This window comes from Canis lupus, chromosome 20 (assembly GCF_003254725.2).
Source record: "Canis lupus dingo isolate Sandy chromosome 20, ASM325472v2, whole genome shotgun sequence".
Lineage (NCBI taxonomy): Eukaryota > Metazoa > Chordata > Mammalia > Carnivora > Canidae > Canis > Canis lupus.
The window spans coordinates 53,213,291-53,227,602 of NC_064262.1; the positions used below are offsets into that span (position 1 = coordinate 53,213,291).

The 14,312-nt window shown below is 44.1% G+C and overlaps 1 protein-coding gene across 1 annotated transcript in view; it reads left to right on the plus strand.

Annotated features, from left to right (window-relative positions):
- Positions 1-14,312, plus strand: part of HNRNPM (heterogeneous nuclear ribonucleoprotein M) — a 277,045-nt gene that overhangs the window by 159,942 nt on the left and 102,791 nt on the right. The window lies entirely within an intron of this gene.

Genomic DNA, 14,312 nt, shown 5'->3' on the forward strand with positions numbered 1-14,312 from the left:
CCTCTATTTGTGTCTCTCATGAATAAATAAATAAAAATCTTAAAAAAAAAAAAATGTTGAGCAGCCCTGGTGGCTTAGCGGTTTAGCTCCCCCTTCAGCCTGGGGCATGATCCTGGGGACCCCGGATCAAGTCCAGCATCGGGCTCCCTGCAGGGAGCCTGCTTCTCCCTCTGCCTGCGTCTCTGCCTCTCTCTCCTTCTGTGTCTCTCATGAATAAATAAATAAAATCTTTTAAAAAAATGTTTTGAATGATTTGGGGGGCATATTTAAAATGTTTTTAAAGTAGGCTCCATGCCCAACGTGGGGATTGAACTCATGACCTTGAGATCAAAAGTCACATGCTCTACCAGCTGAGCCATCCAGATGCCCCAGGGAATGATTTTAAATTACATTTAATTCTTTAGCCCATTTCACAATTAATTTACCACTTACTGAGCACCTAATATACACCAGGCACGGCAGGTCCCTGAGGAGTCACAATTCCTACCATCCTGGGCCACAAAGCTAAGAAGTAGAGATAGACTTTTATTTTAAGATTTTATTTATTTATTCATGAGAGGCACACAGAGAGAGGCAGAGACATAGGCAGAGGGGGATAGACTTTCAAGATAGGGTTTATGGTAAGGGGGTCACAGGATGGGATAGGAGGAAAAAGGAGGAGCAAATCCTTGACTTTCAAGGTCCAGGGAGGCAGCCAACAGTGGTGACACAGAATTATGCTCCATGTGGGAGGAGCCAGGGCATCTGCCTTTGGCTCAGATCATAATCTCAGGGTCCTGGGATCAAGCCCCGCATCAGGCTCAGCAGAGAGTCTGCTTCTCCCTCTCCCTCTGCCCCTCCCCAGCACATGCCCTTCCCACCCCCAAATAAATAAATTTTTTTTTAATGGGAAAAACTGCACATGCAAAGGTAAATAGGAAGCTCCATCCATATATGGGGAGCTTTGTCTAGGCCAGTGTGTTGGTGGGAGGAGAGCTGGAGGGACAGGCAAGAAAGGTGCTTCTGAAGCAACTCAGACTTTATCTGACTAAATGAGGCCCCTCCAGAGGCAGCTTAGTGTATTCTAGTTTCATCTGTCTTGTTCATCCCAAACAAGGGACTTTAACTCTTATAGTTTTAGAATTCAGCTCAATATCTGATACTCCCCTTTTTACAGAATTCCCGGGCTATTTCCATTGTCTTTTTTTTCCTTGCTCCCTCCCCCCCCAATAGAATGTCAGTTGAGTTTCCCCGTGAAAACTCCATTGGAGATTTAAAAGTATTTTTATTGTAAAATAAAATACCTGCACACACAGAGCCAGAATCAGGAACCCACATAAAACAAATGCGTAGCTTTCGGAGGTACTAAAGAGGGCCTTCCCAACCGGGGTTGATTTTGCTCTTAGGGGACATCCAGCAACATCTGGGAGACATTCTTTGGTTGTCATGATGGAGTGGGGGAGAGCTGTTATTGTCATCTAGTAGGTGGGGGCAGTCCAGGGATGTCGCCAAACATCCTGCGATGTACAGGGCACACACACACACCCACACACCATGCACACACACACACATACACACACACACAACCAATAATTATCTGGCCTGAATGTCAAAGTGCTGAGTTTGAGAAATCCACCTGAAGGTGAGCATCACGATAACTTCCACCCGGATCAACACGTAGCACGTCGCCAGCAACCCCAAAAGCCTCTCCATGCCCCACATCCTGGTCCCAATGACTCCTCATTCCACAAAGTAACCACTGTGGTGACTTTTGCAATAATCACGGCTTTGTAAAGTTTCTGAATAGCCTGTCACCCAAGTAGGGGTCTGCAGACACTATAGTTTAGTCTTGCCCATCCAAAAAGGAAATGATATGTCTTTTAAGTCTCTTTTAATTCACAGTACCCCCCCCCCCATTCCTTCCCTTACGATAAATCAATGGCTCAACTCAGGCTGTTTGTCCTGGAGCATTTCCCACGGTCTGGGGGTTGCTGATCCCACACTTCTGTCCCTCTGTCCACATTCCCAGCAAATTGGCAGTTGGATCTGGAACTGGGGTCAGACTCAGGTTGCCCCTTCAGCACAACATGAGGTTTGCTGAGGTCTTCCACCAGAACCCCCACACTCTCGGTGTCTCTCCCATGTGCAGCTAGCAGCCGTTGAGCTAGAGGTTCACTGGGGCTGCAACATAGTGATGTCCTCCTAGCGGGTCTTCCTCACTAATAAGCTAGAATTCTCTCTCTCTCTCTCTCTCTCTAAGATTTTACTTATTTGAGAGAAAGAGAGAGAGCACAAGCAGAAGGAGAAGCAGAGAAAGAGGGAGAAGCAGACTTGCCAAGCAAGGATCCCAACTGGGACTCCATCCCTGGACCCTGGGGTGACGCCCTGAACCAAAGGCAGATGCTCAACCACTGAGCCACCCAGGCGCCCCTAGCTAGAATTCCTCCCTTGCCAGATGCCTCCCATTTGCATCCTATTTGGCTACCCAGTGGCGTGTTTATCTAAGAAAGGCAAGACGCGCACTTGATTTTTTTCCCTTTATACACCACTTTTCAAGATAGTGAATTGATTCCCCATCATCCTCTGAAGGTGATGAATTAGGCTTTTTTAAAAAGTCATTATGGGGGCGCGCAGCTGGCTCAGTTTGTGGAGTATGCAACTCTTGGCCTCAGGGTTGTAAGTTCAAGGCCCATGTTGAGTGTAGAAATTACTTAAAAAATAGAATCTTTATTTTAAAAAAGTCATGGGGCACCTGGATGGCTCAGTGGTTGAGCGTCTGTCTTCGGCTCAGGTCATGATCCCGGGGTCCTAGGACCGAGTCGTGCATCGGGCTCCCCATAGGGAGCCTACTTCTCCCTCTGCTTGTGTCTTTGCCTCTGTGTGTATGTCTCTCATGAATAAATAAATAGAATCTTTTTTAAAAAAAGTCATTATACAGAACAGATGAATATAGAGGAAGGGAAGGAAAAATAAAATAAGATAAAAACAGAGAGAGAGAGGCAAGCCATGAGAGACTCTTAAGCATAGAGAACCAACTGAGGGTTGCTGGAGGGGAGGTGGAGTGGGGGATGGGTTAAGGGGTGATGGGCATTGAGGAGGGCACTTCATGTAATGAAGGCTGGATGTTATATGTAAGTGACAAGCCACTAAATTCTACTCCTGAAACCAATACTACTCCAAATGTTAACTAACTTGAATTTAAATAAAAACTTGGAGAAGGAAAAAATAAAAATAAAAATAAAGAAGTCATCATAAGCTTATGGATTTAAACACATCATGTTTCAATCCACTGACGGGCCCACCTGGCCACTGGGAGCCTTTGCAGGTTGCAAACCACTTAAAATGTCTCTAGTGACCTTTGATGGTGCTCTTGTTCTCTCCTATGCCCAGATGTTCCAGGCTCATCTCAGATACCTTCTGCCTTAGACCTGCATCAGACGGAGACTCCAAAAAACTCTAGTTTCTTTTTTTTTTTTTTTCTAACTCTAGTTTCTTTTGGTGGGAAGTTATATTAGTTTGGGTGCTAGGAATGTTTGTTACCGGGTTAGTAGTTTTTTTTAAAGATTTTTATTTATTTATTCATGAGAGACACACAGAGAGAGAGAGGGACAGAGACACAGGCAGAGGGAGAAACAGGCTCCATGCAGGGAGCCCGATGCAGGACTCGATCCCAGGAATCCGGGATCATGCCCTGAGCCAAAAACAGATACCCACCCGCTGAGCCACCCAGGCATCCCAACTGTGTGTAATTGTGTAATTGTGTCCAGAGTTTTTAGTGAACAGAGCTAGGGGGGGAATATATATTATATTTTACATATTATACATATAATACACATACAATATAACATATTATATATAATACATAATATATGTAATGATCACACAATAATCATACAATATCAGAAGACACTAGCAACAGAGTGAAAAGACAACCCATAGAATGGGAGGAAATATTTGCAAAACATATACCTGATAAGGGATTAATGTCTGGAATATAGGAAGAATTCCTACAACTCAACATCAAAAAGATGAATAATCCTGGGCAGCCCGGGTGGCTCAGTGGTTTAGCACCTGCCTGCAGCCCAGGGCCTGATCCTGGAGTCCCGGGATCGTGTCCTACGTCAGGCTCCCTGCATGGGGCCTGCTTCTCCCTCTGCCTGTGTCTCTGCCTCTCTCTCTCTCTCTGAGTCTCTCATGAATAAATAAATAAAATCTTAAAAAAAAAATAGATACAGTAGTCATCCCTCCCACCTACTGATTTATTTTCTATGGATTTTTTTTTTTTTTTTTTTTTTTGGCGGCGGGGTGGGGGGCTTCTCTGTAGTAGGAGAAGAAGGACAAGATTTTTATTTTTTAAAGTAATCTCTGCACCCAAAATAGGGCTCAAACACACAATCTCTAGATCAAGGGTTGCACACTCCACCAACTGAGCCACCCAGGCACCTGTTTTATGTGGTTTTGGTTACCTGTGGTCAACTGTGGTCAGGAAGCAGATGATCCTCCTGATGTATGGTCAGAAGGTCACTGGCAGCCCCGGTGACACGGCGGTTTGGCACCGCCTGCAGCCTGGGGTGTGATCCTGGGGACCTGGGATCGAGTCCTGCATCGGGCTCCCTGCGTGGAGCCTGCTTCTTCCTCTGCCTGTGTCTCTGCCCCTCTCTCTCTGTGTCTATGAATAAATAAATAAATTCTTTTTTTTTAAGATTTATTTTTATTTATTTATTTATGATAGACATAGAGAGAGAGAGGCAGAGACACAGGCAGAGGGAGAAGCAGGCTCCATGCCGGGAGCCCCACGCGGGACTCGATCCCGGCACTCCAGGATCGCGCCCTGGGCTGAAGGCAGGCGCCAAACTGCTGAGCCACCCAGGGATCCCCTAAATAAATAAATTCTTAAAAAAAAAAAAAAGAAGGTCACTAGTAGCCTAACACTAGATCACAATGCCAACGTCATTCACCTCACTTCACTCCGTAGGTAATTTATCATCTCACGTCATCACAAGAAGGGTGAGCACAGCACAATAAGATGTTTTCAGAGAGAGAGACCACATGCATATAACTTTTATTACAGTATATTGTTATGCTTGTCCTATTTTATTGTTATCATGGGTAATCTCTTCTTGTGCCTAATTTATAAACTAAACTTTGTCATAGGTATATACGCACAGGAGAAAACATAGTATGTATATGTAAACACAGTATATATAGGGTTCAATACTCCGCGCAGTTTCAGGTGTCCACAGCGGATCTTGGAACATACGCCCTGTGGATAACGGAAGAATATTGTATATAATACGATGCTGTATGAGCCCGTGAAAAAAAGTCCAACATCACTAGTTATTAAGACTGTGCAAATCAAAACTATGATGAGAGGGACGCCTGGGTGGCCCAGCGGTTGAGCATCAGCCTTTGGCTCAGGGTGTGATTCCGGGGTCCTGGGATTCAGTCCCATTTCCGGCTCCCTGCAGGGAGCCTGCTTCTCCCTCTGCCTGTGTCTCTGGCCCTCTCTGTGTGTCTCTCATGAATAAATAAATAAAATCTTTAACAAAAAAGAAATGAAACTATGATGAGACACCACTTCATACCCACTAGGATGGCTATTTATCAAAATAAATGTTAGTGAAAATGTAGAGAAATCGGAACCCTCATCCACTGCTGGGGGGAATGTAATATGACACGGCCACTGTGGGAAACGATTTGGTAGTTCCTCAAAAAGTGAAACATTATTTTTTTTCCAGATTCCTAACACCACCCAGAGTGGAAAATGTGACACTTCTCTGCCCCCATCCTGTCCAGCTGAGGCTTGAGCCAGAGGAGAAGGGAGGGGGGCGGCTCCCGGCCACTCCAGGACTCATGTGAACCCCTTGGGAGCCACTTTCAGCCCCTTTGCCAGATCAAGGGCCTTCTGGAAACTCCAGAGCAGCCCGCACCCCAGCCTGGAACGTTCAGCTGCCCCAGAGAGGCTGTGCCTACCCCCCAACACTCACTCCCACCCTGAGGGCTCATTGGCGCCAGTGGGAAGTCTAGAAGGGCAGCATTTCCTTCCCCATCCTTGGCCACCACCCTCCTCCCCAGACTCCAAATCCAGCTGATCCACATCCTGTTGGTTTCCCCACCTGAAGAGTTTGGGGATCCATGTCTAGTGAACCCAGGACCCCATCACCCCAGGCTTCCCTGCTGCCCTCCTGCCTCACCACCCCAGCTTTGAACAATTTGTGTCTTTCACCGGGCAGGAAGGGTGCTGGAGCATCTCTCATCCTGCTGTGTTCCCTTCTTAGCCCGGTTGACAGTTACATAAATGTGTGTTGCATTGTTACTCCTTGCACTTCACACATATGCTAAAAGCAGCCTTTTGTCCTCATTCAGTATTTACTTAAAACAATTTAAAGCAACCCATCTGGACAAAGATGCAGGCAAGAAACTAATGGGTGAAAGTTTGAGGAGAAACAGGACCTTTGCATAGCTTCAGTGTGTCTGCCCATAAGATGCATATTGATTACAAAGGAGAAAATTGCAAGGCTGCCGAGGAGAGGCAGACAGATGGGGTCTTAATCAAGTGACCGCAGTTAAAATGGCTGGGGTGGGGGCAAATGAATATCATGTGACTCCTGGTGTAATGCACAGAGGACACAGCATCACCTCGGCGGTGTTCTTCCCAAAGATGCATAACCTCAGTCTAATCACGAGGAAAACTCAGACGAACCCCAAAGAGGCCATACTATAAAATGACTGGCCTATGATCCTCAAAAAATCACTGTCATGAAAGGTAAGTAAAGGAGAAAGAATCCGGGACGCCTGGGTGGCTCAGTGGTTGACAGTCTGCCTTTGCCCAGGGTGTGACCCCGAGGATCTGGGATCGAGTCCCGCATCAGGCTCCATGCAGGGAGCCTACTTCTTCCTCTGTCTATGTCTCTGCCTCCCTCTCTGCGACTTTCATGAATAAATAAATAAAATATTTTTTTTAAGTTTTTAAGAAAAAAGGAGAAAGAAGCAAGTTAAAAGGCAAAGGCTCCGTCAGTTAAGCACCTGACTCTTGATTTCAGCTCAAGTCATGATCTCAGGATCCTGAGATGGAGCCCGTCGTCGGGCTCTGTGCTGGGCATGGGGCCTGCTTAAGATTCTCTCTCTCTCTCCTTCTCCCTCTGCCCTTTCCCCTCCCTCACTCTCTCTCTAAAAATTAATTAAATCCTAATTTCAAAAAGGGGGGGAAGCATGGCCTCCAAATGCAATACATGATCCTGGAATAGACTAGAGAGCAGGAAATAAAAATTATTCTAAAGGATGTTATTGGATGATTGATAAAATTTGAACACAATCTGTAGATATTTTAGTGTATTTTTAAATTTTTATTTATTTTAGAGAAAGAGAGCACCTGAGCCGGAGGAGGGGCAGAGGGAGAGAGAGAATCCCAAGTGGACTCCGCTCTGAGCATAGAGCCCATCGTGGGACCCGATCTCTTGACCCTGAGGTCATGACCTGAGCCGAAATCAAGACTTGGACCCTTAACTGACTGAGCTACCCAGGTGCCCCATGATCTGTAATTTTTGTTTGTTTGTTTTGGGTTTTTTCTTTTTTATCTGTAGTTTAGATAGCAATATCATATCAATGTTAAATTTTCCAGTTGTGACCATTGTACCACGGTTGTACAAGCAATGGTTCTCAACTTGAGGCAGTTCTGTTACCCAGGGGATGGTATTAGTTGTCACGGCTGCGGGGGGCGGTCTGTGCTACTGACATCCAGTGGGTGGAGGCCACACATGCTGAAAATCCCACCCTGCACTGGACAATCCCCCACAGCAAAGAATTCTCCAGTCCAAAAGCCAATAGCGACAAGGCAGGGAAACCCTTTGTAAGAGAGTGTCTTTTTATTATTTATTTATTTATTTATTTATTTATTTTTATTTATTATTATTATTTTGGGGGGGCCTCAATCAGAAGGGAGAGTGTCTTTCTTATGAGAAGATATAAGTTGAAGTATTTAGGTATAAGATGGAGTCATATCTGGGAGTTGTTCTCAAAACCTTTGGGAAACAAATTCTCTCTCTCTCTCTCTCTCTCTCTCCACCCCCCCCCCTTATGTTCCTCAAATGCATCAGCCACGTTTCTGCCTCAGGGCCTCTGCACTGGCTGTTCCCTCTGCCTGGAATGCTCTTCCCTCAGGTATCTGCTTGACTTACCACTCTACTTAAAATTGCAGGCATCCCTCCTCTATTGCAAAAATTCCCTTCTTGGATATATTTTTCTCCTTAGTATTCGTCACCTTGTAATGTCCTAGATATTTCCCTTACTTCTCTTATCGCGTCCCTCACACGCAATTATTGTGTCAGGTCCTTCTGTTAGGGCAAGGACTTCTGTCCCCATTGCATGGCACACAGTAGGTGCTCAATAAGTGTTTCACGAATGGCCTGAAGGAAAGAGGAAGGGGGGAGAGGCGGCGGAGGAGGAGAGGTGCTACTCATCATCTCCCCATCTCCCCCTTCGACTGCTCCTCTGAATCTCTCATCTCCTAGGCCAAGCCCCCAGGCCACCCTGGGTGCCCCGCTGCCTTCAGGAGTCGCGCACAAGGTTGCGGGGAGCACCTTACGCCCCTCCCCGAGGTCCTGAAATAGGAGGAATGGAAAACCTAAGGTCGGTTCTCGGATCCGCCACCAGGGGACGCCTCCCGCCGCCCAAATCCCGGGGTGCGACGCTTGTCCGCGGAGTATCTGGGAAGAGATGCTCCTTCCCAACAAAAAAATACCAACTTAACCTTTTTCTTGTTATAAGAAAGCAATCTCCGGACTCCTCGTGACTCAGCTCTGAGCATGTCTCTGTGTCTCTCATGAATAAATAAATAAAATCTTTAAAAAAAAAACTCTAAAAATTAACATATTCATAATAGATCCTTAAGAAACTAAACAGAGAAACAAAAAATGCTGCCTTAGTCCTCTTGGGAACTCAAAATTAGACCTACCAGCATATTTCTCTTTGATCATCATTCGCTCACTTGAAATTTTTATTTCAACCTTTATTGTGGAGAATTTTAAACAAAAGAAAATAGAGAAGTCTACTTCATGCCACTAAACTGTACACTCTTTTAAAAAATATTTTATTTATTTATTCATGAGACACACAGAGAGGCAGAGACACAGGCAGAGGGAGAAGCAGGCTCTATGCAGGGAGCCCGATGCAGGACTCGATCCCAGAACCCCAGGATCACAACCTGAGCCAAAGGCAGATGCTCAGCCACTAAGCCACCCAGGTGTCCCAAAATGGTACACTTTAAATGGTTAAAATAGTAGATTTTATGATATATATCTTCTCCCACAATGAAAAAAATATATAAGCACCATATATAACCATAAACACCAGGTTATCAACTAAATCTTGCTTCATCTCCTCCTATTTCCCTACTTCCTTCTCAACTGGATTATTTTGAAGTAAATCTCAGATTTTCCATCATCTCTAAATATTTGAATATGCCTTCTAGGAACTAAAGGCTTTCTCTTTTTTTAAAGATTTTATTTATTCATGACAGAGAGAGAGGCAGAGACATAGACAGAGGGAGAAGCAGGCTCCATTTGGGGAGCCAGATGGGGGACTTGATTCCAGAACTCCAAAATCATAACCTAAGCCAAAGGCAGACGCTCAACCACTGAGCCACCCAGGCATCCTAAGATAAAGACTTTCTTTTAAAAATATCCATAGTAGGGAGATCTTTGGGTGGCTCAGCAGTTTAGCACCTGCCTTCGGCCCAGGGCATGATCCTGCAGTCCCCGGATCGAGTCCCACGTTGGGCTTCTGCAGGGAGCCTGCTTTTCCTTCTGCCTGTGTCTCTGCCTCTGTGTGTGTGTGTGTGTGTGTCTCTCTCATGAATAAATAAATAAAATCTTTAAAAAAATGAAATAAAATATCCATAGTAGCATTATTATAACTTAAAAGCTTCATACCATCAAATGTCCAGTAAGTGTTCAAATTGTTAATTGTCTCATAAATGTTATCATTAGTTTTGTTATTTTTTGTTTTATTAGTTTAGAGATGCTTTGAATCAGGATCCTAAAATATCCATACATTGCATTTGGCTAAAAGCCACCAAGGGATCCCCTAAAATGTGTTTTAAATCTCACTTGAGGGCAGCCCCAGTGGTGCAGCTGTTTAGCACTGCCTGCAGCCCAGGGCGTGATCCTGGAGACCCTGGATCGAGTCCCACGTCAGGCTCTCTGCATGGAGCCTGCTTCTCCCTCTGCCTGTGTCTCTGCTTCTCTGTGTGTGTGTGTCTCTATGAATAGATAAATAAAATCTTTTAAAAAAATAAATCTCATTTGATCTAGGGACCCCTGAGTGGCTCAGCGGTTGAGCATCTGGGTTGGGCTCAGGTCATGATCCCGGGGTCCTGGGATCAAGCTCCATATTGGGCTCACTTCAGAGAGTCTGCTTCTCCCTCTGCCTATGTCTCTGCCTCTCTCTCTGTGTTTCTCATGAATAAATGAATAAAAGTCTTTTTTAAAAAAAATCTCTTGATCTAAATATTCTCACTATCTTTTGTGTTTCTTTGTTTTTGCAATGTATTTGCTATAGAAAACAGATTTGTCCTGTAGCATCTCCTCCAGTTTGAATTTAGCTGACTACACCCCTGTGGAGTCATTTTAAGGTGTTCCCTGGTCCTCTGTGTTTCATAAAAATTAGTAGGTAAAAGTGTAATGTGAGCTGCAAATGTTATCACATGTGTAATTGTAAATTTTCTAATAGCCACTTTAATTTTAAAAGGCAAAGCAGGGGGTCCCTGGGTGGCTCAGTGGTTTAGCACCTGCCTTTAGCCCAGGGCATGATCCTGGAGACCAGGGATCGAGTCCCACGTCAGGCTCCCTGCATGGAGCCTGCTTGTGTCTCTGCCTCTCTCTCTCTCTCTCTCTCTCAAAAATAAATATATAAAATATCCTTAAAAAAAAAAAAGGCAAAGCAGAGAAGGTGAACTTATTGTGGTCATTTAATTTTAACCCAGCCCATCCAAAATTTGATTTTTCTTTTTTTCTGGTTTTTTTTTTTTTTCAAAATTTGATTTTTTCCAACACACAATCAATATCGAAAATTAGTCAGGGGCTCCTGGGTGGCTCAGTTGGTTAAGTACGCCTGAACTGGGCTCAGGTCATGAATTTAGGGTCCTGAGATCAAGCTCTGCATTGGGCTCTGTGCTTAGCAAGGAGTCTGCTTCTCCCTCTCCCTCTACCCCTTACCCTACTTGTGCTTTCTCTCTCTCTCTCTCAAGTAAATAAATAAAATATTTTTTAATAAATAAAATATTTATGTAAAAAACTAGTCACATTCTTTTCTTTTCCAGCCAAGTCTTCCAAATCTGGTGTGTTGTTTACATTTAGAGCACATCTCAACTTGAACTGGCCACGTTTCAAGGGCTCATAAGCCAGTAACAGGTAACTCATTGTTAGTATTTTGGCTAATGAAATAATTCTAGACATTTTTTCAGATTTAAGTTTGAATTTTCAGCAAGGCAGCTTTATCAGGGGTGATGCACACTTCCTTTTTTTTTTTTTTAAGATTTTATTTACTTATTCATCGAGATGCAGAGAGACAGAGAGAGAGGCAGAGACACAGGCAGAGGGAGAAGCAGGCTCCATGCAGGGAGCCTGACGTGGGACTCGATCCAGGATCTCCAGGATCACGCCCTGGGCTGCAGGCAGCGCTAAACTGCTGCGCCACTGGGGCTGCCCGATGCACACTTCCATTAAGGGTCCACAGCTTTGTCTCTTCTGTGACACAAGCATCAGTAAATATGCTAAGGAATGAATGAATGTGCCTACGGAACTGCCTGTTATTCATCCATTTGTGGGTCTCTCACCAGTTTCCTTTCTTATAAACATGTTTAAAAAGAGAAATTAAAAAAAAATAAAAATAAAAAGAGAAATTGCAGTGCCACTGGTTACACAGTTTGGATTTCTCATTTAACACACCCTATGTTTTTCCCAGGTCACTAAATGCTTCCTTAAACTAGCTTGCAGTTTGAAAGTATGTTGCATTCTAGATCTTTTCCCTAATGTTGGAACACTTAGGTTGTTTCCTGAATGTTACTGTTAGAACAAATCATTCTTTAAGGAGGTGATGTAACTAGTTGATTAAAATGTTGTGTTTTTGCTGGGGATTTACCCCAAAGATACAGATGCAATGAAACACAGGGGACACCTGCACCCCGATGTCTCTAGTAGCAATGTCCACAATAGCCAAACTGTGGAAGGAGCCTCGGTGTCCCTCGAAAGATGAATGGATAAAGAAGATGTGGTCTGTGTATACAATGGAATATTCCTCAGCCATTAGAAACGACAAATACCCACCATTTGCTTCGATGTAGTTGGAACTGGAGGGTATTATGCTGAGTGAAATAAGTCAATCGGAGAAGGACAAACATTATATGGTCTCATTCATAGTGAAAGGGAATAAAGGGGAATAAAGGGGAAAGGAGAAAAAATGAGTGGGAAATATCAGAAAGGGAGACAGAACATGAGAGACCTCTAACTCTGGGAAACGAACTAGGGGTGGTCGAAGGGGAGGTGGGCGGGGGGTGGGGGTGACTGGGTGACGGGCACTGAGGGGGGCACTTGACGGGATGAGCACTGGGTGTTATTCTGTATGTTGGCAAATTGAACACCAATAAAAAATAAATTTATAAAAAAAATAAAATTTTGTGGTTTGGGACACCTGGGTGGCTGAGCCGCCTGCCTTCTGCCCAGGGTGTGATCCTGGAGTTCCGGGATCGAGTCCCACATCAGGCTCCCTCCATGGAGCCTGCTTCTCTCTCTGCCTATGTCTCTGCCTCTCTTTCTCTGTCTCTCATGAATAAATAAATAAAAATCTTTAAAATAAAATGTTGTGGTTTGGTGGACACCTGGCTGGCTCAGTCAGAGAGAGCATATGACTCTTACTCTTGGGATCCTGAGTCGGATCCTAGCTCTACTTTGGGAGTAGAGATTGCTTTTTTAAAATATTGTGGTTTGAATCAAATATTTATGCACAAAATAGAACCATTGAAGTTCAACAAGAAAAGGAGAAAGTAAGATTTTGAGACTTAAAACCCAGAAATTTAAAAAAAAGTTTCTTCTTTGTCTATGACACAAAAATAAAACTGTTGTATGGCAAAAATATTCAAAGCAAACAGCATGAGTCTGCCCATGAGTCCTGTCCATGTACTTTAATAAAATCGCCTTTTTGCACACACACACATACATATACACATATATGTATATATACATACATATTACATACATATTACATACATACATATTACAAAATAAATAAATTTATTTATTTATTTTAAGTAGTCTCTACACCCAATGTAGGGCTTAAATTCCCAACCCTGAGATTAAGAATCACATGCTCTATCAACTGAGCCAGCCAAGGGCCTCATTGCCTTGTATGTGTATATATATATATAACTCTCTGTGTGTCTTTCATGAATAAATAAAATCTTTTTAAAAAATATTTTATTTATTTATTCATGAGAGACACAGAGAGAGATAGGCAGAGACACAGGGAGAGGGAGAAGCAGGCTCCATGCCAGGAGCCTGACGTGGGACTCGATCCCGGGACCCCCCGGATCATGCCCTGGGCTGAAGGCAGCACTAAACCGCTGAGCCACCCGGCCTGCCCTAAATAAAATCTTTTTTAAAAAATCTTGCACGTGGGGATCCCTGGGTGGTGTAGTGCTTTGGCGCCTGCCTTTGGCCCGGGGCGCGATCCTGGAGACCCGGGATCGAATCCCACATCGGGCTCCCGGTGCATGGGGCCTGCTTCTCCCTCTGCCTGTGTCTCTGCCTCTCTCTCTCTCTCTGTGACTATCATAAATAAATAAAAATTTAAAAAAAAAATCTTGCACGTGAATGTCCATACCAACTGTATTTATTGGGAAAGAACCCAAATGTCCTTCAGCAGATGAATGGATAAAGCCACTGTGGTTTATCCATATTAGCATTAAAAATAAATATGCTACTGATCTCCAACAGGGATGAATCTCAAAGTAAACATGCTGAGTGAAAGAAGCCAGACCATAACGAGTGCATTCTATCCCATTCCATTGATATACAATTCTGGAAGAAGCAACATAATCTGTAGTGACAGAAGGCAAGTCATGAGTACACAGGACAATGGGAGGAGCCAGTGGGAGGGGTTCCCAAGAAGCACCAGAAAGCCTGGGTGTGATAGAAATGTTCACTACCTGGATCATGGTGATAGTTTCACAGGCATATGCGTGTGTCAGTATCAATTACATTGTGCCCTTGAAATGTGCCAGATTATGGCCGAGTTGATTCACCTTCAGCATGGGGTATTAGTCATCTTCGGCGGCCAGA